This window comes from Hipposideros armiger, unplaced genomic scaffold (assembly GCF_001890085.2).
Source record: "Hipposideros armiger isolate ML-2016 unplaced genomic scaffold, ASM189008v1 scaffold_543, whole genome shotgun sequence".
Classification (NCBI taxonomy): Eukaryota; Metazoa; Chordata; class Mammalia; order Chiroptera; family Hipposideridae; genus Hipposideros; species Hipposideros armiger.
In genome coordinates, this window is record NW_017731893.1 from 680,542 (window position 1) to 707,443 (window position 26,902).

At 38.5% G+C, this 26,902-nt stretch overlaps 1 long non-coding RNA gene across 1 annotated transcript in view; it reads right to left on the reverse strand.

Moving 5' to 3' along the window:
* Positions 1-26,902, reverse strand: part of LOC109396777 (uncharacterized) — a 97,616-nt gene that overhangs the window by 47,835 nt on the left and 22,879 nt on the right. The window lies entirely within an intron of this gene.

Below are 26,902 nucleotides of genomic sequence, written 5' to 3' on the forward strand. Positions count from 1 at the left end.
ATTTCACAGCAAAGCATCTGGTGGAGGGCTCAGCATAGCTCTTGATCAGAAGCACTGAGAGTTGGAAAGGAGAATTGGCTGCAGAATGGGAAAAGGCAAAAACACAGTGAAAGAAGTATGTGGAAAGGTCCTGATGCAGGAAACCGTTTGGTTTCTGTAAAACAGCAAAAGAGAGAGGTGTGGCTGGAGGTACAAGAAAAGAGTAGAAGGTTAATTCAAGATGATGTTGTAAAGATAGGAAGAAGTCAAATCATGTAGGGCCATATAGGAATTTGCAAGTTATTCTAAATGCACTGGGAAACCATTAAAGGATTCCTAATAAATGTGACCTTGATCACTAGCATCATATTTACTTACTTTGTGCCAGGGATGATGATAAACATTTTGCACAATTATTCAGCTAACATTTACTGAGCATCTGCTATGCACTAGACACAATGCTGGATACCAGAGATTCAACAGCGAACAAGATACTTGAAGATGGACCTTCTTTTCGAGAAGTTTGTGATCTAGTAAGCATTGTTGCATTTGATCCTCACGACCTTCCTATGAGATAACTAGCTGAGGCACAGGAGGGAAGCACTAAATTAAATTGCCTGAGGTTATCCAACTAGAAATTTACAGACCTGGTATTTGGACCCTGCTCAGTCATATTCCCCAAACTGTCCTTTTAAGCAGTGGTCTATCTGCTTCCCATACTGTTATATAAACACTCAGATAAACACAAGGAATAAATCACCGGAATATGATTAATTTCTTAATCTCTTTCTTCATGGTCCTCAATTCTCTATGCCTGTGTCAATGTGTACCCCTTAGGTTATAAATTTCACTTGAGCAAGGAAATCAGATAGCCTTGGGTATGTGGAGTGTCCTTTGCAGAATTCAGAGCAATTAAATTTACCAGCTCTCTCAGTTTATCATGTGTGTGGTGTATGCTGAGCAGGTGCGTGGCTGTCCATCATGAGACTTGAAGTTTCGTGTTGTATTGGACATGCTCACCGGGGTGACACATGCAATTTGGTGGCTTCTTATTGGAATCACATCGTTGTGTCATGTTTTCTTTCCCTAAACAGAAAGTGTAATCACAAGTACTTAAAAAAAAGTTTTAAAGAAAGTTTCTGACTAACTCAAAGAAAAAAAAAAGAGTTAATTTAATGCTGAATACATTAAACCAGCATTGGACAGATAAAAATCTAAATTTGGTTGTCATAACTGTCAGGACATTTAGAAACCAAATAACTCACACCCTGCTAATTGCTTTTATGTTCATTTATCCAAGAGACATGAGTCATCTCTCACAGAATCCTAATTATGAATGACTTACACCTTGTTGATGACAGAGCTCCTTGTTATTCTTATAAAAACGACCCAAGGTGTGTTTTGTTCAAAATAATTTTAATTTTCTCTGATTTTAGTTTATCTAATAAACTTGTATTTCTGCTCAGCAATATGTGACGTAGGGGCCTAACCTTGGCTGCCTGTCTTTCCTGTATCCAAAGAGTTGTTCAGAAGCCAGGAAAACTGAATTTCTGAACTTTTTGATGCAAAGAGTGTTGATGCTTTGATGACAGATTAATCTAGGCACATGATTACTGAAGCTCTGTTTTGGAAGCATGGATTCTTTTCAGTAGTGGATCCAAAACACCATGAAAGACAACAGAGACATGGAAATCCATGTAGTACACATGTGAACCTATTAAAACAAGGGTCACCACAATCCGGATTGATCAAGGAGTTACTATGTCACCATTAGGAGTCCAAGGGTATGTTTCTTAACTGAGCATTAAATATAAGAACTTATTCCAAGATTGAGGAGGGAGAATTAATATAAATGTAACTCACAGACGCTAATGTTTTAAATACCTCTTAACACAAAAAGTCTGCTGATTCAGAATCAAACGTTATCAAGAGGTTTGTATACACACACACGCACGAGCATTCAGTAACAAAACATTTTGATGGGTCCTTGATCCTTCCACATTTTATAGAGCATGGCACCACCATGCCAGCATTTCCACCCCATCCCCAGGCGTAAATCAATCCTGGCAGGCAGATGCTTGAAGGCTGAAACAAGTATAGTTTAGGCCTATTGCTGACAAGTATTTCTTTTGTCTAACTTTTTTTATACTATCAGCTGTGTATTACAGGGAACATGTTGTGTTGTTCATGGGAAAAGTCAGGTGCAAGTGTGGTTTTTCAAGAATTAAACTGTGGAGACTAATCCTTGTCTCCTCTAAAATAATTCTCAAATACCTTCTCTCCTCCATATCTTGGAATTACCTAGTAAGGAAAGATTGACATATGATTAAAAGGGAATTCGTGTATTTATTCAGCATAGGGAGTGGTAGTACAAACTGTCTGGAACATTATTCCAGAAGGGAGGATCCTGCAATAGGGATCAATCTCTCTGCTGAGTCAAATGTTGGCTTCTCTTCTGAGAATTCTGATATGTATGCATCAATGAGAGCTGTATACAATCATAGCTTTGGTTATGTGTACATCTTGCTGGTAGACACTAGTAAAAGTATTAAAATATTTTTTTCTTTAAATGAGCAACTTTCCTGGTCTTAATGTCATTAATATTTATAAATTGTCATAAATGTGGTGCCTCAAAAGTACCCCAAGAGTGTATAAAATAAGTTATAGGATTTCTGTTTTCTATAAGTGGAAATAAGAGCACAGATAGAGAGCGTAAGGTCATACAGTTTACCAGCAGGCAGAACCAGTAAGAAAGCAATCTCTACCCTATTATTTTAATCTGACCACAATAAACTATCTTTTTTGGAAAATAGTCATAAAATAGGACTTGAACTCAAGGTCTGATGTGATTTCTTTATCATATTAAGAGTTCGTAGGAGCTTAATCATTTTTTCTCAGTTTAAGCCTCTCTATACTCTATGTAACAAACTGAAGGTAATTTTTAATTGATATTCCATTAGGACCTACTGGAGTAAAAAAAAAAATCTCTACAAGGAGAATACTAAATTCTCTAAATAAGTTTCTAAATTGTCTGAAATATTTGATTAATGGGTCTTGTGGAAAGAAAATAATCTCTCTCTCCCTCTCCCTCTCTCTCTCTCCCCCCCCCCGCCGCCCCTCTGTTTGTGTGTGTGTGGGGGGGTGTGTCTTCTTCCATCTATCTATCCTGTCTTCCTTCCCTCTCTCCCTCCCTCTTTTCTTCCTTCCTTTTTTCCCTTCCTTCTCCTTCTCCTCATCCTCTTTCTTCTTTTTGGCCTTATTGCTGATCGAGACAAGAAATCTCATTACATTTATAAAAAGTGGTTGTCATATCAAATTACCACATTATTATAAATTACTCTGTACACAGTAATACAGATTCCTTTTCTCACACCCCTGCTCATACTCTTCCTGCCTTCTTATTCTTAACCAAGAAACAAGTGCATCGTGTCACATAATAATTCTATAATGCAGGGATTACCAATACCAGTCTAAGTCACTCTAGGCCAATGTAAATTCCATGTGGTACAGGGGGATCTATTATGATAAAAGACATAGGATACTGTCTGTTTTCCTGACATATACATTCATAGCCATTGGAAGAATCCATACTATGACTATGGTTGATAGTTTCATGTCTGCATTAATAAAAACATTGAAATCTTACTGTTAGAGTCCCCTTATTACAGGCAGTTAACTTATTAGAGCAAACACTTATTAGGGATATTTTAAACATCAGTCTGCAGCTAGGATCAGGAACCAGGAAGCATGGAGTAAAGTAGACCACAATCAGTAAAGCAGTGCTTGGTTACCAAGCATCGAGGCAGGATCAGACAGGTTGGGAACCTGCTGGGCATCATGCTTCCTGGTTGTTAGAATACAGGTCAATCATATGAGCTTAGTGTCAGGCCGAGAACAGGATGATGGGTGGGAGAGGCAGGGGCCATGCTGGAAAATAAATACATGAGAGAAATATTTTAATCTTGATTCTCTCATGAGGCCACAGAGACAAAGAGGTCATAAACCTGATGAATTTTGACTACTATGTATTAAGTAGCCTCTCTAGATCAATAACTCAAATTAATTAAACACTTTTAGGCATGGGCTAGAAATATATTGCTGATGATTGGCAGCAAAGTTTATTCTTGTCGTAGATTAAAAAACACAGAATTGGCATGGCAGACTATCTGTATGGTACAACTTTCACTGTTTCTGAAGCATAAGGATAAAACTGTAGAGTTTTATTATTGTGAATAAGGTAACTTCACATGGAAAAAGAAGACCACTTTTCAGAATCTTATCAATAAATTGTAACAAGAAAATACTTATGAAGGTAATTAAATGAGCAAAGACATATGCTCTACTTTTCCCTCACACTTAATAATACCATTGGTAGAACACCTAAGATAAAGTGTAGAAAAGGAAATTCATTTATTTATCCATACCTCCAACAAATATCAGGTCTGGACTGTAGAAATAAATTTGGGGGTCATCAGCCAATCAGAGGTAATTGAAGCTGTGGATCCTAGAAGGGGTGCACCACGATTTCAACTCATAAATTTCAGATGCACTATGGTTAAATGCTACTAATAGGTTACATGAAATGAGGCCTGAGAATTGACCTTTGGATTTAGTGACATGAGGATCATCAGCGACTTTGAAAAGAGCTGTCATTTCATTGGAGTCGGGGTGGGGTGGGCAAAAGACTGATTGGAGTAAGTTCAAGGGAGAGTGGGAGAAGTTAGAAGCTGCAAATGTATTCAACATTTCCAAGGACTTTGTCTAAAAAGGGGAGAGAAATGGGGTGTTAGCTGGAGTACCTCGGGTCCAAAGAGGACTTATTAAGATGGGAGAATCCTAGCATGTTTGTATGTAGATGAGAAAGATCCAGAAGAGAGGGAAGTACTGATGATGCAGGCAAGAGAAATTGCTGAGATGATATCCCTAAATAGGCAGGAGAGGATAGGATCTAGGTCCTAAGTGGGAATGGGCTCATGCTAGGAGCCCTGACAGTGTTAGCAGAGAAAGCTCTCAGTAAATAGCTGTGAATGGATTTTAAAATGCTTAGTGTGTTCTTTCTCAGGATGTTAGTGTCTCACTATTCTTTTTCATATGTGTGTATATATTCTGACTTGTTGTTTTGTAATTTAAAATGTAGCTCAGAATTCAGGTGGGATAAATGAGCATCTCAAAGTAATGTACTTTCACACATTAACGTTTCTGGGAAATATAGTCAGACTATGTGAAAGGCAAATTACTTTTGGTCTGATACTGCTGCAAACTCCTCAAATTAAGACATGGTTGGTGAAATATCTAGCAGCATAAGGACACAGAGAATTAACTCTTTCTTGGGATAGTCTTCACAATAGTTCAGGGGATCCTGAAGCTGGTAGGAAAAGTGAGGGCTGTAGAAAATCATTTCTCCAAATATGATACATTCCTTATGCCTTTTTATCCAACAGACTGCTTGGCTACAAGTGTACTGATGAAGTGAGGGTGATAAGCATGCCATGCATTATTACCAATAAAGATAAACATCGTGCCATTTCATGAGAGAAAAGATCTTATATCTCTGAGCTTTTCAATGAGGAGTGGAGGATCAGTTCCTCCTCTGTGAATCACTTTGACATTTAAAGAGTTCATGGAACCTACAGAAAGGTAAAGCCCATTATTGTAAAAGGAAAATGTCGTAACCCTCATGGAATGTTCCTGGATTTCTGCCATGCAGAGGAAGGGACTTGCAGTAGATGGCAAAGAGGAATACTAGTCACCCATGTGATGAGTAGCCAATCAAGCCACTTAAGGTTTGAGATCATCAAGGCAATGAAGTGTCAGTTTCCGCACAGGTTGGGCTCCGGCGCTACCAGCCTTGAGTACATTCTATCATCTCCACAATGTGTGATCCAAGGGATTAAGAGACTCAGCCCTTCCTTTGCTCACTCCCCTAAAGAGTGAAATAGACGTGGGTAAATATTTGTTTAAGAAAGATTCTTTTTGATAACTGAACTGGATGCCTTTTCAGAGTAACCACAGAGGTAGGATTAGAATTGTCTGGGTAGGCTAGAAGGAGGTGGGAGAGAAGGGAAGTTGGGTGTTACCATGGAAAGCTGGAATCCTGCTCTACTGGTGTGTTAGCCTCTGCCACTTTGGAATCTTTTAATTGCCACAAAGCCTCATTTCTGGGTAAACACAATGGAACTCATTTTGAAAGGAGGTGGCAGGAGGGGACAAAGAACAGAGAAGTAGCCTCCCTAGTCAGGGAAAATGGTAGATAACTAGCACGTCATCAGCTGGGAAAAAGGTTTAAATTCCTCAGGACTTAAGGTTTAGCAGGGCCCCTGCACACTATCATTTGTTCTTTCATAGAGTGAAAATCTCATACCTGAAACCTCAACAGGGCATGTAAAAAGACCCAACAGTATATTCTGAATTACCAATTCCAAAGCTCAAGCCATCACATTAACAGAAGGAGGAAGGGAATATCTCAAGTTCCTTGGTTATATATGGCACTTCTGGCTTTAAAAAAAAAAAAAATCACCGCCGCATTCCCCCCCCCCTCGGAATTTTATTGGAACCATCTCAGAGAAAGAAACTAACTGTCCACCTTTTTGTCAAAGCACTCCTAGCCCACAGGCCAGGCTAGACAGCTTAGGCTTAGTTGAGTGCCAGCGGCTAAATTTAACGTGGTGGCTTTCTTGTTCTTGAGTGTGACGATGAATAGCAATCAGAATTGCTATGCTCTAGTTCTTTTTTAATCCGTTTTTAATTATAGCATAAACACAATGCATACAGCAATGGGGTGATTTCCATGGATTGTTCTGGCAGGTATCAGCCTGTTTCCAACTGAATGACTAATTCTCTTCCTTTCTTCCTCCCACCGCTTTTTTTCCCTGAAGGAATATCTTATATGAAAGGCCATTGTCCATTTTATTAAATGAATTACTACTTTTCTAAGGTATTAAAGGAGTTCTAAATTTAGAGCAAATAAGGTAAAGCAAGGGTTATCCCTTTTGTAAAAATGATGCAAATATGGAGAAATAAGTAAAGATTTTTATACTTTTTCAAAATTAAATTATTGAATTAATTTTCATTTTGTATTTTGATAATTTATAATATTAAGGATGAGGAAAAATTAAACCAATATTAAACAAGTGCAATAAACAAAAACAGCTTCAAGTTCAATGATTTTCAATTTCATTATAGGTAGGAACTTCCCAATTAATTCTATATTATTGCAATTATTATTATTATTTTACATGTGTACAGTAATTTTTAATAAAATATCCTTATGTTAATATCTTATTTTATCTTCATAAACCTATAAGGTATCATTATCCCCACTTAATAAGGGAACAGAGATTCAGAGATCAAGTGATTTGCCCAAGGTCATAGAGCTAATAATAAGTAGAAGAGTTAGAATTTGCATGTAGGACTTCCAGCTCCAAATTTAGTCATCTTTACACTACAAACGCTATAATATTTTCAGTATTCCTCATTTTCATATTTTTCCCCAAGTCCCATCCTCTTGCCACCATAAACAAAAGTAAACAGATTAACCTTAGATATTTCATTAGGGCTAGATTTATTAGCTATCTCTTTAATACCTGTTTCTCATCAAGTATTTCTAAAGTGTGTCAGGCAAAGTTTAGCTTATTCAGTTAGGATGTGCTTTCATACGCTACTTAATCTGTCTGGACCTTGATTTCTAATCTACAAAATGGGAATTATAATTGCAACTCTTAGAATTCTATTTAGATAAGATGGAAGCAAAATATCTTCATCATTATGGGGTGTTTTTAATTAGAAATGCATCACAAGTATTTATTAATTTAATATTTTTTAAGAGCTGACAAGATTTTATTGCAAATGTCATTAATAGTCTAGGCTCTTATCCAACATAACTTGGAGGTAACTTTAGGAAGACACATAGGCAAAGATTTTTCAAAAATAAAAGAGAACAAAGGAATTCCTTATTTTTTTTTACCATATATAAGCTGGAGGGATGAGCAAACATTTAAGTGCTTTTAGAATAAATACATTTTGGGATGTTGCAAAATTTCTAACTGAGCTTGACCTTTTGATGTTTGAGTTTGTCTACTTTTGGCATAAAATAATTTCCTGGCTTTGCAGATACTATGCAGTTCTTACCAATGAACATTTTTAATTATTCAACTTGCATAAATAACTACAAAACATATGGAATCAATTTCCCACACAATATTCATTGGTTAAAAAAATGTGAGAAAAATAGCTTTGCTATACATGAATTCAATTTTCTCAAACTTCAAATTTCATGGGCTTGAAGGTAGACTGATTGCTGTTTGATCTTAAGAAACTCAAACAGAGTAGACTACAATCCCAATGTTAATCTGAACTGTTTCAAGTATTATTAACTTACATTGCAATCAGTTTGTGTCACACAATATATTTAACTTTGTCACCACCTTCCCCTACATACCCTTTAATACACACTCATGATCCTTTAAACTGATAACAAAACTCTGCAAGATAAATCAAGCATGCTACAATCTATAGAATATCAGAGAGCCAAATGTATCTGTGTCAATGTTCATTTTACACGGACTTTTGATGAAAAAAATCCCATTTGATAAATAAATATATTTATCACACACACACACACACACACACACACACACAATAATACCTTGATTTGCAAGCATAATTCGTTCTGGAAACAAACTACTAGTATTGCAAGACATCACTCATTTACATTAAAATGGATTAGAATGTTTGCTTGTCTTGCTGAACACTCACAAACCAAGTTACTCACAATCCGAGGTTTTACTATATATTGTGAAGGCCACCATTTATCAACTCACTAGTGTTTACTGTGCTCCAAACTTCTCCACTTTGTTATTTTCACCACTTATTTTCTAAGTATGAATTCCAAGTCATTGGGAGATATGCTATTCTCTCACCTATTTTTCTGTCACTTCACTTAATAGCACTGAGCATCATGTGGGCTGCGTGGGATTATAGCACTTGGTATGAAAAAAGCTAGAGGGAGGACATCACAGCAACAGTTATGTTGAAATGAAAGCCTGGCATACATGCCAAATCATCTTCCAAGTCCTTCCTGTTTCCAGTTTTGGCTCTACTATCATGTATTATTATTAACATTTATTTTGTTATCCCTCAGAGTGATTTAATTTTGTGACACAATATTTTTTTAAAAAATCATATTTCAATTGGTTTATCCTTAGAACTTTAGTAGAAAATGCATCATCAGATTTGAAACGGTACAGACTGAAGCAGGGTTAATCATTATGTTAATCATTGGCCACCAAACTTCCCAGTATAAAGATTAAGTCCATTGACTTCTCAATGTGGATTGGAATGAAACTGACCACAGGATTAAAACTGCTTTGTGTTCTTTGTTTGCATTTCCAGTTGATTCTCATTGTGTCACAGAATCCATGTTCGTGAATTCACCTACTCACTAAAATTTATTCGTAAACCCCAAATCAATACTCACAGTGCTTTGCAGTCCTTCAGGAATGTGTGCAGAGAAGCACAAATGTGAGTCACCCAGAAAGCATATCCCCAGTTAACCTAGAACAAATCGATGCTTTGCCTACTTTTATCAGCTCTCATACTATAAATGTTTTTTTGTGTGTATTTAGTGTCACATTTTTTGCATTTTGTGCTTTTTTGTTGTGATTCAATGTTTAAAATGAACCCCAAGCACAGAGATGAAGTGCTGTCTACCTACCATCCCTAAGCACAAGCTGGCTGTGATGTGTCTTCTGGAGAAAATGCTCATCCGTGTGTTAGGTAAGCCTCATTCAAACAGGGGTGATAGCGCTGCTGGCTGTGAGTTCAATGCGAACCAATCAACAATCATATTAAATAAGGTGCCATTAAGAAGAAACATACATGAAACAAGGCTGTATCTCATTGGTTGATGAAAATGTGGTGAGGATTATAGGAACCTAACCCGGTATTTCCCCTACGAGCAATGGTTTAGTATTCCGGGAAATTTTATGGGACAGAACTACCGTGAATAAGAAGAGCTGACAATATATATGATGATGATGAAAATGTCATATATATATATATATATATATATATATATATATATATATCCCCCATGTAGGGTTTTTAAAATGAGGTGTTTTGTTTTACCATGTCTCGTGCTCATCATATCCTTTTCTATTACTATAATTTCGAATTTCTTTTTATAAAAGCCAGATTTCAATTAATTTTATGGATAGCGCTTCACTGAAGATAATTTCTAATCTATAGCTCATCGATGAGTGACTTGTTCAGAGTTCCCTGGAAGTGAGCTGGTGGCTGTGTCCACTTGACCCCACGGGACTGCTCTGCAGGTTTCCACATGGCCACGCCACTTATTTAACAAGAGCACTACTACATGTAGCAGAGAGAGGAGCATTCACATTCAACATAAATGGATCCCAATTCAAGCTCTACCAATTCAGGCTTATCTGCACGTGATTTACCTTTCTGAGGTTCTCTCTCTTCATTTGTTAAATAAAGATAATGGTATCCACTGACAAAGGAAAACTTTTCCTTTACTAAAACCAAATCTAGAAACCCACAGCCCTAGTAGAAGCTTGGGGATGAGATGGGTGGGGAACCACGCTGCTCTGGCATTTCCCCCAGTTTAACTTCCTGTGTGAGGTTGTCTCATTTTTACCACCACAGCTAGCATTGTGAGGGGCCCTCCCAGGCTTGCGGTTCTCCTTAACTGATCCAAAGGTGGTTACAGCCTCCTATTTCCCTTTAAGACAACTGAGACAAGTGTAAATCTGCCAAGAGACTTCACTAACTACCCAGGGAAACAAAGGGCTAGAACATCCAGGGGGGTGCCTCTCTGGTGGCTCATTTGATGGCTTCCCCCACATGGAACAAGGCAGGAACCAGAAAAAATACAGGGATATGGGGTAAGCATGTGACCTGTACTGCAGATTCTTCAAAACGGCGATGGGATTCTTGTCAGGGTTGAGTTCTAGTTAGCAGTAGTTGAGTCAGAAATCTGCAGTGTTAAGTAGGCTTCTGTTTTGCTTTTTGTCTTTTTTATATTGTGCGCTTTTTATATTATTTTTCCCCGTACTATTTGGTAAAGTCCTTTTAAAATCAGCAGCCTAGAAAAACAACCAAGTTCCAGTTGTGCTAATGAACCTAATTTGGGATTTCTGACCATGTAAAGCGGTACAGCTGGAGATAGAGGTTACACAGAGTATTGAGGACAGCCATGTTAATGAGCAGCACCCAAGAAGCTACAGGAGGCAGAGTTCAATTATTTGGTTAGATATAATTCCCTACTAGGAAGAGTATCGACGTGGTTGTCACAAGGACTGTATATGACAATATATGTAAAAGTGTTTCGTACAGTAATACAGCACATCTTTCTGGAGTATTTTACAAGTATAAACACATGTTAAAATTAGGTAATATTTTTTAAACCTTTTCATAAGAAACTTATTAAAATTCTAATAGAAAAGGGGAGAGTGATATGATCATTTAAAAAAATTGCATTTAGTAATTCCATCCATTCAGCTCAAAATATATCATGCAATATAATCACATATTTTCTATGACATCTGTGGTAGGGATAATTATTCCTATTTTACCGGAAGCAAAGAGACATTATGTACATATTTGCAAATCATAAGTAGAGTTTAAATTAGGACTGAAAACTTTTGGCTCTTATACTCTATCCATGCTCAATAAAACTTATTGCACGAATTAATGTCATTGGTTGATTTCTGCTGCTCCCTAAAATATGTCACATTTTGTAATTTTTAAGTCTTGGAAAATCTGTTCCGTGCCCATTGCAAGACAGTAAAGAAACGTACTTCTGTAAATAGTGTTAAATGACTCCTGCCGGCTGGTAGAATGAGGGAAAAGGGAATCAGAGTCTCCAATTTATTTCCTGATTCAGAAAATGACTCACTATGCAACTTTGTGAACGTTGCCTAACCCTTTAGCATTTCAGTTTCTACAGCTGAAAAACAGGGATAATATTTGTCCACCTGACAATGGTAAATGCTCTAGAAATAGAAAGAAAAAAAAAAACAACTAATCTCATATCAAGGGACAGTAAAGCTGGTTTTTCATGTACTTGAGATATCACTGACACATTCACAAAACAGTTTCTGCCCAAGTTGTATGCTTAATGCTTCCAGATCACCTCCCTAAACACTGCATTGTGCACTGAACTCTTTTTATCCTGCCCTGAATCAGAATGGTAATCGCTGTGGGGTGTGTCCAACATGACTGATGAGGCGCATCACGCAGCCTGCACCGGCCGCCTCTGCCAGGGTGATTTCTGCATGGTTGTCAAGGAAGACAAAACTCAGCAGAAGGGAAACGATCCACACGGTGGGAATAAGCTCTCTCCTCGAATTTTGATTCTGGAGAAGATGACTAATATTACGAATAAGCCAATTTAATTTGCAGTCTTCCTGCCTCAATACGCAAGCCTTCTGCTTCCCCTCATCTTCTGGATGCCATGATTTAGGGAAGGCGTGCGCGTGATGTACGTGTCCTCTCTTGTGCTTTGCTTATTATCTTCTTACCCTCCTTAGAAGTTTGGCTTTTTTGCTGGTTGGTTGGTTGGTTGGTTTTTTCAAAGTATAGTTATCTGTGATTGTTAGCCCAGGATCTTCCAAGATCTGTTGCTTGACCTATCAATGGGTCCCCATTATTCCCACCGTTGGCAATCATTACAGTTCATTAAACTAAAGACTGTCACTTCAAATGGCTTTCTTCTCAATCATCTATTGCAGATAGGGAGCTTTACTTTTAACAGGCAAACTCCAATATACCTTAACTTGTTGGTGATACAATGCTATCACCACAAAGAGACAACGAGAAGGCAGGATCAAATTGCGTGACTCCCCACTTTGGCTCAAGGCCTCCTGTCTCCAGAACTGGCATAGGGTTGACATCAAAAAACCCAAATGGGTTTCTCACGCACAACCAGACAAAAACAGAGCCCCAAATTGAGAAGCAGTGGAGAGACATGTGACTATTTAGAAAGTAAATTAAGATTTTACATGATGAAAACAAGGCATAGTTTTCCAAATGTAAATACCTCAAGAAGAGAAAAAAAAAATATCGTGACTTTTCTCCAACACCATGTACTCACTGTCAACATAAAAGCATGCTGTCTGATTTTGCATTGGGCTTTGATTTAATGCCATTGCTTTCAGCGCTCGGTGACTGGCCTCCTCTGGAAAACTAAACTTGGATTTGTTTCTTGGTTTCACTCTCCTCTGCTGCACATCAGAGCAGGACCATTAATGTTCACGTTTATGTGTCAAGAAGTATGGACATCTGAGCATAAATATTAAATCCACATGTGACTAGAAGTAAATAAAACTGGATGGAAGTGTACTAGGCACACTATCAAGGTATTTAGATATTGACAACATGATGTAACCCACTCAGAAAACCAAGACCAAGCTTCAAAAGCAATTTTACTCTATGCCAGTATTTTCCAACCTGCTTTTCTTAAAATACGTGAGGTATTATTTTGTACTGTCAAAAAGATTTAGGTTTGAAAATGACTGCTTACTTCACACACCCTCTCTTGGAAATTCATACTGTATGTAAGCCTACTAATTACTCCAAAGTAATGTAGAATGCAATAGCTTTCTTTAACTCAGCCTTCCCCAGAATTACTTAACCAAGGTATACCTTCTATATTTTTATTTTTCTGAGAGTATCTAATGGGAGTGTTCAGATCCTTTGACACAGTTAGGAGAATACTATTCTATGCTTAATTTTTCAATCCCCCTAATGTGGGTTTCAACTTCTGACTATACTCTTTCATCTTTGATTCCTTCAACATATTCTAAAATGTATATTTGTATTTTAAATACAAATAACTTCCCTATCAGCAGAGACCTATTTTAGGTGTGACCTGGGAAAGGATTAACTGCAATTCCTTTTTCTTCTGAATCTTCCTTTAGAGAATTTGTGGGCACGCAGCTTCCTCATTTTGATGGTGAGCAAGCAGAAAAAATGTATTTAATTGAATCAGAGCATACCAGCCTTAGAAATGTCTATTTCTACAATAAAGATTATCCCAAAGTGCAAAAGGAAAATGTGGGTTAGATTATTTTTTTCCTTTATCTTTATGTATTCTGTTTAAAGAACATCTGCCAAAGACAAAAAAAGACAAAGATGGTGAGGTTTCTTATCTGTTTATCATGTTTCTCTGCAAGTCCCTGTGCTTTGAATGCTGAACTGTCCCAACCTTACAGGTGTCTCTGGAGATGTGAATTAACAGTGAATTTAGGCAGCAGAAGCTGGAATGTGGTCTAGCAATTCTCTTTAAAAAAATGACAAGTACATAAAGTTCATAGATACTTTCCTTGATAAATATTAGCTTTTTTTTTCTTCTTCCCATCCTTCCCCCCTTTCTGTTCTCTTCCCTTTTTTAGTATAACTTGAGTTTCTCTTTTAGTTTTGCTATTAAGTATGATTTTGGTTTCACTTTTTCAGATAGGATCAGAGAGTCACAGAAAGTCTTGAAAGGCACATTTTCACATAAATTTCCCTCCCCCAAATGGAAATCCTTCCTTCCAAGGATGCACGCACTTTATTTTGATTCTCACGTATCTTGGAGATATCATTAGTTGAGTAGTGACATTCTCAAGTGTTCCAGTCCCCATTTTAAATGTAGAGGACAGAACACAGAGACTAGGTGACTTATACATTGTCACATAGTGAGTCACCAATTTCCCTGGGAGAGGGAGGGAGTCATTTTCTCTATCCATTCATGCAAACTTTTCGCCTGTATTTGCCCTGAACTTCGTATCCCTTATCAAGCATATTTATATGATTTACACACACACACACACACACACATACACACACACACACACACACCTTTGCATCATTGCAGCATTATCCATGAATTTTTTTTAAAACGTTTAATTAGCATTTGTACCAGGTCAATGCTAGTTTCCCTGTTATGTAAACCCACACCCATGCTAAGAGACTCTAGGGTTAGGAACACAGTGATAATATGACTATTTGGTTTCGGTGTTTGTGTACAGGGAGCCCCAGGTCATTTCAAGAAAAAAATGAAAGATTCTGAGAACTTTACCAACAAAAATGATCTCTCTCTCTCCCTTTCTCTCTGACAAGATTTTTAAACAAGCAACTAAGAAAAAGGCTCAAGAGAATATTGAATATCAAATATAGATGATGAATCAATTCTACACGTAATCAAAAAGTGGTAAAGCTTTACATTGAATAAGTGGCTTCATGAGAAATCTGGATGCTTAGGGAGAGGAAGTATACCAAGATTGGGAGTCCTACCATCACGATGGCAGCTGGGGCTGAAATTGAGATGCTTGTGAAAACTCTGCCAATTCCAAGGCTTGCGATACCCAGGGCTGCTCCTGTGATTTCTGCAAATTTCCAGGGGCAAACGCTCCCATTAGCTCCTCTGCTTCTGAGCTCCTGTGTCTCTACTACAGCCTCTGCTAAAGCACAGAGGTATTACTCTCCCCTTCCCGGATGTCCACCAAACACCCGCTCCCATCATAAGAGATGTATGGATGGGACCAGTATATGCAGTAGGCCTTGGGAGGGGGTTAATGGCGTTTGCACTGAAGCAATACAAATACCTTCAAATCAAAGTTTAATAAGCCCCATTCTTAAATACTAAACACTTTTTCACACAGACAACCTCCTCCCCTCTGCCCTGCCCTACCCCAGAAATCATGGAGGCATTTTCCTTTGTCCTTTCAGCCATGTAGTTCTCAGACACTAACTATGTTATTATTTTCCTTTTTTGTGCCACTCTTATCCCACTACCTGTCCCCTTCTCACCAGCAGTAACAATCACTTTTTATTTTCTCAAGCTGAGGGGTAGAGCCCTTTCATAGATGCCCATGCTCTCAGGGTCTTGCCTTCTACCCCAAGCAGCCAAGAACAGATTTTCCCTAAACAGTGGGATTCTGGGGCCACCTCTTTACAGATAGAATGTCACTCGTGTCACCGTTTTGTCCAGGGCCACTTAGTGCTTCTTCTTGTGAAGGGGCAATGCCACTTAGAGATGTACTTTGTGAAAAGTTATTCATCCAATGCAGGTGTTCGATTGGAGTGAGTCTTTATCTATTCTAAAATTTTGAAACTTTATAGAGTTGGATAAGAAAATTAGGATACAAAAACATGCCTCACAAGTGGATCTATTATCCCCGCTCAGACCTCTCACTGCCTTGTAGCAGCAGGGCAAGGGAGGTGAGGGGGGTTAGAGATCAGAAGTATTGCACTGCATGGTCCAAGTCTGAATTCTGGCTCTGCTCTTTCTGCTGTGCCACCTGGGACAATTCTTCAATCTCTAGTTGCCTCAGTTTCTTCATCTGTAAAGCAGTAGAACCCACCTTGTTAACTAAGTCAGTTATTATGTATATGGAACATTTTGAAAATGCTTGGCACCTGTAAGTGTGAGCTGGTTTTGTTTTAACTTGGCCAAATGACAAAAGGCTAGAGAAAGGCCGGGCAGAGCACAGACAGACAGCAACAGAGATTGTTTGGCACAAGTTTTCCCCATGGGAGATAGAAGAGATGGTTGATGTTGCTACTGTAAGAGCTTGGAAAACTCCACTCAGGAATTAGTCCTTTTGGCAGGCTTTTTGGCTGTAAACCTTTGTAGGTTGAAATCCTGCATAATCCTTAGGGGTCTTTCTATCTTTAGGATTTCACATCTGGGCTTTTTATTTATTATTTATTTTAATAAACAGGCCTTTTTGTGTGAGTGAATTTGGGTATTTTTACAGACACTGACCCCAGTTTCAATTGAAATAAATTTCTATTCCTGTTGAATAATAGTCCTTCATTTTCTAAACAAAATGCACTTAAAAATCTCTGAGGGAAAAAAATAAAATGAATTAATTCATATGCTTAAAATAGGGCTTGCTCACTATCTATCTGAAGAATGCCTCTCTTGTAATCTCATATGCGTATGGTGCCTTGCGTATAGTACATGCCCAATAATTACCAGTTGGTTTGATTTTTATTCTACAAAACAAACAAACAACAAAAACACCAAAAGATGTGTTTTAAAAGACTGCCAACTTCCACATAGCAGCAGCAACAGCAGCAATTTAGATAGGGTTTTTTATCCAATTCTGGAGGGACTTAATCAGTTGGGTTTGTATGTTAATTTGTTGCACTTCTAACCACATAGGAGTCTTAGATCTGGGAGTAACGGGTGAGAAAAGAATATACTTGTTCTCATTTTCCAGTGTCTTAGGATAAATTGTATTCTGTTCACGGGTGCCTGAAGACATTAGTACAGATCATAATAGTAAAAATATTTATTATTTGTGAAACAGAAAGACGAAAAACACAAAAAACAACCAAAAAAAAAAGTGTGCTGGGAACCACAGAGAGAAAGTTAAAGCATACCAGTATCATCATCAAGGTGCACAATTCCAGGAGGACCATTTGCACAAAACATGAAATCTCCTCTAGGATTGTTAAAAAGAGCGCCTTCAAAAATACCTTTGGTGTTTACAATTTTAAGCAACTTGCTTTATGGTCACAAATAATTCATTCATTTTTCTGTGTCTCAGTATTCACCTGAGGTGATCACATTTAAAATAAGAACTAGTATTGTTTGAGTACTATGTGCCCAGCACTAGCCTAAGCAGTTTTGACATATTAATTTACTTGATTAAAAAAAAAAGCCATGAGATAGGTACTCTTATGCCCATTTTACAGATGAGAAAACCGAAGCCAGAAAAGTAACTCATCCAAGATTATACAACTAGCAAGCAGTGGAGCTTGGGTTCCAATACATGTGGTCAGGCTCTAGTCTGGAGTTCTAGAATGCTGCCTGACTTATCAAGCTCAGGTACATGCCAGGACCCATGGTATGTGTGGCCTTTGGGATTGATGCTAACATTTCCTGCCTGGGTTGACTGAGCATGAGCCTTTTTATTAGAATTTTAGAGAGAATGACACAAGAGATTCCTTGTTCCCAAAGACTATGGGGGTGCCTGACTGCTACAGAGAGCTCCAAATAGCCACTCACTGAACAAATTCAGAAAAACTGGAGGTTAATCCTTTTTAATACCCAACCTGGCATTCTGGGAAACCAGGGACAAAACATCTTGGCTCTTTATGATAGTTCTATTCCATCCAGAGCCATAAAGTCTTTCTATTTAAGTGCTGAGAATTGGGAACTCTCTTAAGGACTGGCGTGCTTCTTGTCCCCAGCATACACACACACACAAAAGTAGGGTGAGTCAAAGTGCATATGGTGTTCTCCAGGTAGGAGGGCCCAGGTGGTTTCAGATTCTACCAGGAAGCCTCATTCACACCCTGAATTTTAAGGCATCATACTCCTTGTCTCATCTACCATGCCCCCTTTGTGGGACAATTAGAAAAACATTGCCATGATTGTTACAGGCTTTGAGAGCCTCATTTGAATCTTCCTTGTGAGTGAATGCAAGGCAGTCATTTTACTTTAAAGTCATTTGTTTATCCCCAGATCAGGAACTCTGTCCCATTACAAAATCTTTGATTGTCATTTGTTTTTCTTTGAAGAGAGTGATTTCCAAAAGAAAGTGGGTGAGGTAGTTATCATAAGAGCACATAAAATATTTGGGATTGTGTGGTGGTTATTTTTAAGCAAAAAGAACAGGGAAAACAAAGAAGTAAAGAAAGGGAGATTTTCATTTTCTCAAAGACTAACAAAGTCCCACGTTAGTCAGGGAGTATCAGGTTAGAGTAGTTCTGAAAGGATGACTTGGCCCTCAACCCTTGGGAATACTCAGTTCTGTGGTGTTTGTTTTTGTCTCCCAACAGAGGCGTGGTATGAAGGGGTCAGGTAGAAGGTGAACAAGATGTTAAATGCTCCATTTCCTGAGAAGTAACACTCTGCAGTCAAACCAGGTGAGCTGAAATAACTGGATATGCTTCTCCATGGAGCTAAGACATTTGTATCAAACACTTCCTCAACAACTCCTATTCCCTGATGGAGTATTCTTTGCTACTGCCAATAATAGGGGGTCAGAGGTAGTCAAAACACCTCCAAAAAACAAACTGGCAAAGAAACAAAATAATAATGATATTTCATGCTGTCTATAAAAGAGATAATTCACAGTACACTATCTATACTTGAGTGAGTTAGAGATGTGTAGCTTAGTCTAATAAAGAACATGGATGAGCTTTTAGGGTTTTGTTGTTGTTGTTTGTTTAAATCAGATTGATTTAACAACCATTCATGGTAGACAGTCAACTACCACATATTTGGTGGAAAAACAACTGTTTAGGAAATCACGTGATGTCACTGAATAACTACTAAGCCAATCTGAGTCTCAGTTCTCTAATCTACAAAATAGGGGTCTGGACTAAATTATCTCTAAGAACAAAATTATCTCTAAGAACAATCATTGTGCTGAAAACTCTTTGACTATATCTGGGTGTTCCTTAATTCATAAGCATATACTATATATTTAGTCACTGTGAGCAAAAGCAATTAAATGGTATTATTTATATTTTACTAAAGTTGCTTTGACAATCTATCCTAGGTCTGTAGACAGAATACAGGAATCAGCGATTTTGAGCACAACAGTATATGGGCAATGAAAGATAGACACCAAAACTTTTGATGAAGCACTCCTAATTTGCCCATCTGCCTTACTAGAATTTTCTTAATGCTATTTAGCCTTTAGAAGTTCCCATATAAATTACAGACTACCTATAAGAAAGATCATAATCATCACTTATTTCCAGTAAAACACTTTTATTTCCTCTAAGAGGAGCTTAGAAACTCAAACAATCTAAGAAATGAGGACTACTTGGAATTGCCAACATAATCAAACTCCCCTTGGTAAAAGAAAACTTGCATATTCTGAAAAGATTATATCAGTTGGCTGACAAGTTCTTGAGCATAAAAACCCACTTAAGCAAACCTAAATAGAATGGAGTCTACTGCTAAAAGGAATTGGTTCACTCAACTCTTTCACCCCCGCCCAGTTCACCTCCTACGCTTGCCATACCTTTTCACCTTTTTTGAAGCTCCTCCAGTTCTAATTAGGTTTCAAATAAAATTTGGCATCCTGACCCAACAACTAGTACTGAGCATAATTGGAAAGCATCCTGGTCTAGTGGAAAGAACATGGGCTTTGTAGTAAAATAGATCTTCCTTTGAGTTCTCTACCATTTACTAGCTAGGTGACTTTGGACAAATAATTTACCCTCTCTGAGCTCAGTTTCTCCTCTACATAACTGGAATACTAACATCTTGCAGAGTTATTGTGAATAATCATTAATTTAATTTAAGTATTTAGCATCATTAATGACATTTGATCAATTAAGCTAGCTAGAATTAAGAAGTAACTACCTTTAATAGGATTTTTGGGTGAACATATAATCTGATCATGTCACATCCTACTTTACAATTTTAATGAGTCCCCCTTGTTCTGAAAATCCCAATCTTCTTCACACAGTTTGCAGTATCTTTCTGCTCCCATCCTGACCTCTGCAGTCATGTTATCTGTCCCCACACGTTTCATTGCACTCTATGCTCCAACCATACATACTGAGGGCTTTGTTGTGGTTGTTATATCATGCTCAGAGACAATTCATTCATGCTCTTCCCTTCTTCCTGAAACTCATGCCTTCTCTCCTTGGCCTACAACTAATTCCTTGTCACCTGTTGGCTTCATTTAGTCACTATTATATTCAATGCCTTCAATAGACTTCCTGAACCAGCCTAGATTATGAGTTACCATGACATCCTGCATTTCTTCTGTCATAGTACTTACCACACCATTCTAGGATTTGCTAGTCAGGTGTCCACATCTCCCTTACACTGTAAATTCATTGAGAGCTGGGTTGCGTCTGTCTTCTTATCTCATCATAGCCTAGCAACACGCCTAACACATACTATGCAATCACTAAATAAGTCATAGCACACAAATAAATGAATGCGTAGTCTCCAATTTCAATTTCTCCATGACTTCAGGTAGCCGTGAGAAAGATCTGAGCTTCCTGTTTATTCCCTGCTGACCACTCCCTGTTCTAAGAGGAAAGGGGCATGTGGATTAGGCAGAATGCTTAATTGTTAAGGGGAATTCTGCAGAGTGGCAGAAAACTGGTGAAGATATTCTCTTCCAACAGGTCAATTGTGGAAAATAAGCTTGATCAGTAGAAAGAGGTGATTTTTATAAACTTAATTATTAAAAATATGTAGTGTATATATGGTATGATTACAATTACATAAATATATGTATGTGTACGTATACAGAGGAAAATACTGGAAACGAATAAGGAAAATTTGAATTAGGCATCTCTAGGTGTTTTTGTTTGTTTTTTATTTTTCTTCCTCATGCTTTTCTGTACAGTCAACCATGTTACAATGCCCATGCATTAAGGACATAATTAATAATAATAATAATAATGATAAAATATTTTAAAGAAAACTCAAGTTTTTATATGTGTCAGGCACAAGAAGAGAGTTCTGAGAAACCACTGATTTTTTTTTTTTAATCTGTATCTGTTACTTGCTTCAGTTACCATTTCCCCCAGATGTTAGACTCGCCCAGACTTTACACTACTTCCTCTGCCTAGAACCCCTCTTGGGCAATCTACATTTCACTATGTCTTCAGGATTTACTTTCTTTACAAAGTATTCCCAAATAAGACACTTGTCCAATGAGAAAGGTCTTTCTTTTTCAGGTCTTTAAGTACTTACTCTGAGATTTACTTTATTGTTTTCTTAGGGGGCTTTTATAATTTCCCAATTATATTTCTTGCTCCCTAAAGTTAGGAGCTTGCTTTTCACAGATTTCATGACTTTGAGGATGGCACTCGACACACAGAGGAGTCTTCCAAATATTACTGATTTAATGAATATTGCATAAGAAGATGCATTCTAGAACACATTAGCAAGTAAGAGTGCAGGTCTGCCAATTCCTGGGATGTAGGTGATCAGTTCCTGACTTTTTAGGCCAATATGGGGATTTGGAACTCAAGTATGTTCTTTTATCAAGTGCAGTAAACGACAAAATTTTAAACTATTGAATTTTAAGATCCAAGATGGCAGAGTAAATAAACACTGTGCCTGCTTCCTTCATGAACACATTAAAATTACAACTAAATTACAGAACAATCAACTTGGGGAACCATCTGAAGTCTAGCTGAACAGAAGTTTCATAACTAAGGATATGAAGAAGCCGCATCAAGACTGGTAGGTGGGGTGGAGACGCAAAATGGGCGTGTCCCAAACCTCCGTGTGGCAGTTAAGAACTGGGAGGGATATCTCCACCATGGAGTTTCCAGCCCCACCCCACAGAAGCCAGAGACTCAAGCCCCCTGACACCAGGCTCCCCAGCCCAGAGTACTGGCCTCAGGAAGAGGAGCCCCCCCACAACATCTAGCTGTGAAAAACAGTGGGTATTCCGATCTTCCAGGTGGGACGGAAGGCTGTGGGAAACCTAGGCATTCTCTTAAAGGGCCAACGCACAGACTCATTCATTTGCAGGCACTCACCCTGGGCTCCAGCGGAGGGACTGTGACTTGAGGGGTGTCTGAGGCAGATGGGAGGGGGCACCATGAGGTGTGTGACTTTGGGGGGATGGCTGGCGGACAGTCACCATTTTCTGTGTGAGGAGTCATCCTCCCATGCAGCCAGCAGGCTGGCGCCATCTTTCTTATGTTGAGCCTGCCCCCACACCACCAAATCCGAATCTGATTGGTCTGGTGAGCTCCGCTTGCTCCACCCTGCTAACTCCCTGGGATGCCACGTCACCCAATGTCCCTAACGCTGAAGGCAGTTTCCCAGGGAGAAGCCAGCCCAACTGAATTACATTGTTTCTTGGAAAACTATCAGAGTCCGTGGGCCCCGGGCTGGTGGTGACTGGCCTCAGTGTGCTCTGAGACTTTTCCTGAGTAGCTCCAGGCTCAACACTGGCACCAAACCAAAATCTACATTAACCTGGTGACCACAACTCTTCCCACTGTAGTGACTCCCTGAGACCCTAATTCACCCAATTTGCATGCCACACGAGGTTTTATCAGTGGCTGCACCTTAAGTGAGCCAGCAGGTGGCAGCACCCCTTGGGGTGTCCTGCTTTTTCAGGAGTTACCCCACACCTGGTACTGGTGGCAGGGGAGCTCTGTTCACAATGTGGCCTCTCCCATGTGCCTCCAGGTTTAGCACAGGCAGTGAACAACTGCAGATCACTTCGTAACTCCTATCAGGTAGTCCCTGGCCAGTCACAAACAGTGGGTGACCTGGGCCTGCACTGGAGCCCTTCCCAAGAGGCCTCAGAACCAACATACTTGGAGATTGGCTTCAACCACAGCACAGCACCACCTAATTAGCCCCAAAAGCCACAAACACAAAGGGTGGTCTCAACAAGCACCAGAGCCTGCTGGGCTGAGTCCTACTCAGTGGAGGAAGTCCCACACACAGCAGCCCATAAACTGTAGATGTGGCCAAACCCCACAGCCAGTTAGCCTGAGGGTCAATATTGCACACTGATGTGCCAATAGCAACTAAGGCTCAACTATAACAGGAGGGCACACACCATGCACACAAGGGACACTCCTGGAGCACCTGGAGAAGGTAACCAAGGAGACTGTGCCAGGGCCCCATAGGGCACCTAGTACATAAGGCCACTCAGCAGACGTATTTAATACATAGAAACAAACAGAGAGAGACAGCCAAAAGTGAGGAAACAAAGAACTATGTCCCAAATGAAAGAATAGGAGAAAACTCCAGGAAAAGAACTAGATGAAATGGAGATCAGCAACCTACCAGATAGAGTTGGAATATTGCGGAGACAATAAGTTGGCATTTGTAAAGGATTTAGGGTGAAAGGTGCTATGTGAGTTCAAGGTATTTGTCAATGTTATTACTCAATCTGTTCGGGCCCAAGGTAGAAACACAAGCAACTTCTATTACAAATAACACAATTTGCTGAAATCACCTTAGGAAAAAGAATAAATGAATCTACAAAGACAAATAGATATCAGCTGGATTATTGAGACCACATGTTGAGGTTGTAAGCTTTTAACACTAAAACCAATGTTCTTTTAATTTTAAAGGAAGAATCATTTTGGGAAGAAAAATAGGCAATTTAGTATCTGTTTATGAAAGAGTGACATTTCTAGGGGCATATTAACAAATATATTTACAAAGACAGTTTCTATTGAAAGACTATATTAAGCAGAAGTCTGAAAAAGGGATATGTAATGAAACGTCCATGTGCAAACTCAGGAAATACCCAAGACTTAACCAGACTTCAGCAGATTCATTTAGGATCTTAGACACAGTCAATGTCCAAAAAGTAATATATAATATTTAATTTATTAAACATTTTATTAAAATGGATAATTATTAAACATTATATATATATATATATATATATATATATATATATATATATATATATATAAATTTGGACTGTGAACAGCTATGGCTGTTCATCTGCCTTTAAGCTATCTTCCAATCAGCTTCTAAAGGCTAGTATTCTACCTTTTCTGCCCATGGATAGCCTATAATCTTGGGTTGGGATCATCAGAAATGTCTCATCCTCACTCCTGATATTTCCTGTCATGCAGAGGGATCTCCAGTAGCACAGCAGTCCTGATATTTCTGCCCTCAGGAGAAGGAGTCATGTAATTTTATTCAGCCCTTTTATCTTCTCATTCTCCTGAGAGCTCGGTGACTACAAACAGCATACATTCCACTCTCCTATTTCAAACCCCAAGTTTTAGAGGAGGACGACATTACCCATTGCTTAGAATAGGGCAGGTGTCTCTCTGCACCTGACGTTCATTATTAGTAAACCCATTCTCCAAATGGGCTTTAGCAGTGAGAAAATTGGCAATTTGTTCTCTATCTAGCATGCTCTCTTATTTTCAATGGCTTAAACTCAGCTGGAGAAGGGAGAAGCCCTTTGCCTTGTGCCCCCTAAAGATCCCAACAATCCACAATATAATGGAAGGCACACCTGCCTTTTCTAGGCCAAAGGAAAGGAATACACACCTAGGTCTCCCAAGGCTTGGAATAAAATACCATAGATATAAACTCAGCCATTGAAAAATGAACGTGAGTGTTTTTCCTGTGGCTGCTGTAACAGATGACTACAAACTCAGTGACTAAAAATTATAAAAATTTATCTTATGGTTCTAATGGAAAGAAGTCCAAAATCAGTTTCACTGGGCCTAAATTAGGAGTTGGCAGGGCCATTCTCCCTCCGGAGGCTCGCAGGGAGAATCTGGTCCTGGCGTCTTCCAGCTTTCCTTGGCTTGTGGCTTCATCTCTCCAAGTTGCTTCTGTGATCACACTGCCTCCTCCTCCTCTGTGTCAAAGCTCTCTGCCTCCCGCTTAAAGGAATCTATGTGACTGCATTTATGGTCCACTCTGATAATTTGAGACAATCTCCTCACTTACACACTTACAAAGCCCATTTTTTTTTCTATTTAAGGTAATATTTACAGATTCTAAGGATTAGGGCCTGATATTTTGAGACCATTTTTTGGCCTATCAGAAGAATTTAACAGTCAGAAATAATATCATTTATTTATTTTGCTCCTTGCTCTATATTCTAGAATTTTGCAATGTAAGATACCAAAATATGTGGTCTAATATCACAGTATTAGAGAGTCAAGCAGATAAATTCATCCCAGACTTGGACCAATCAAAGAATATTTAGCAGGAATACATCATAAAGCGATTGCTTTTTCTATACATGTGTGTAAATCACCAAGGTTTCAGATACATATATAATTTTCTACCTGAACTGTGGCAAAGTATAAATTTAAATAATGTAAATAATCCCTACATATATGACTGATATTGTAAGTTCAGGACCACAGTTAGCTGTAAAGCTATCTTTAAAATCCTGGTTGAAGCATTTGCTGGAACACTTCAAGAATTAAGTCTTCTGTTCTTCATTTATATAGATCATTAGGTGGAATTATTCATATACTGATATTAAATTGGCATTTTACTATTAAATTATAAAAAAACATTCACCTTCTAAGCTAAGAACGATTAGCTTCTTAGACACACTCAATTTCACTTTATTTTTTCTACCAACATTTAGTGGTTTACTTTATGTTTTCATGTTCTACCAATATTCAAAAGACTGGCCACTTTGCAAGAGTTATTGCTTACACGAAGATGAGTAGGTGACAGCAAGACATGGCAGACACTTTGCTTCTACTAAGCATGCTCCCTAGCTAAGAAACTTGTATTCAAGACCACACCTACATTGCTTTCGTTAGGACAGACTATGCTGTGATAACAAATAGACCTCCAAATTCAGCATCTCTGGGCACAAGGACTTTATTTCTCTTTCAGGTGACAAGCCAGGGTGACAGTTTCAGGTCAGCGGCACTCAGCTCTGTGCAGTCCTTCAGTGGTAGCTGGGCTCAGCCCCTTCTCAGAAAGCCAAAGGTGCAAAGGCACGGAAGAGTACTCCGGTGCAAAAACTCTAGTACGTGGCCACACCTAAACTTCAAGAGAAACTGGGAAATACAGGGTAGCTGTGTACTCAGGAAGAAGAGGAGAGGGATCTTGGTGAACGGCTAGCAGTCTTTGCCACATGCATTATATACAATTTCTGCCTTAGAAAAATCGAAGGTGACAGTATACACGTGAGTAACGATCATGGGCCTATAGTGTTGTCACAAGCATTCACACATGTGAACAGTAAAGATTCATTTCATACAAGCAACTATTTATGCTTAATCTCAGTAGGGGAGAGGGGAAACAAATAAAATAGTTTATTTTCTTATAATTATCCTATATGTTAGCTTATATAAATTGTCTCAAATGATAGTAATGCAGGGGTTGTCTTTTTTTTTTTAAGTAAATTTTAGTATTATATAGTATATATTAAGAAGCTTTTCTCTATTCAGTTCTTCAATCTACTGAGGAAGGAAATAGGCCAGGGAAGTTAAATTTCTTTTC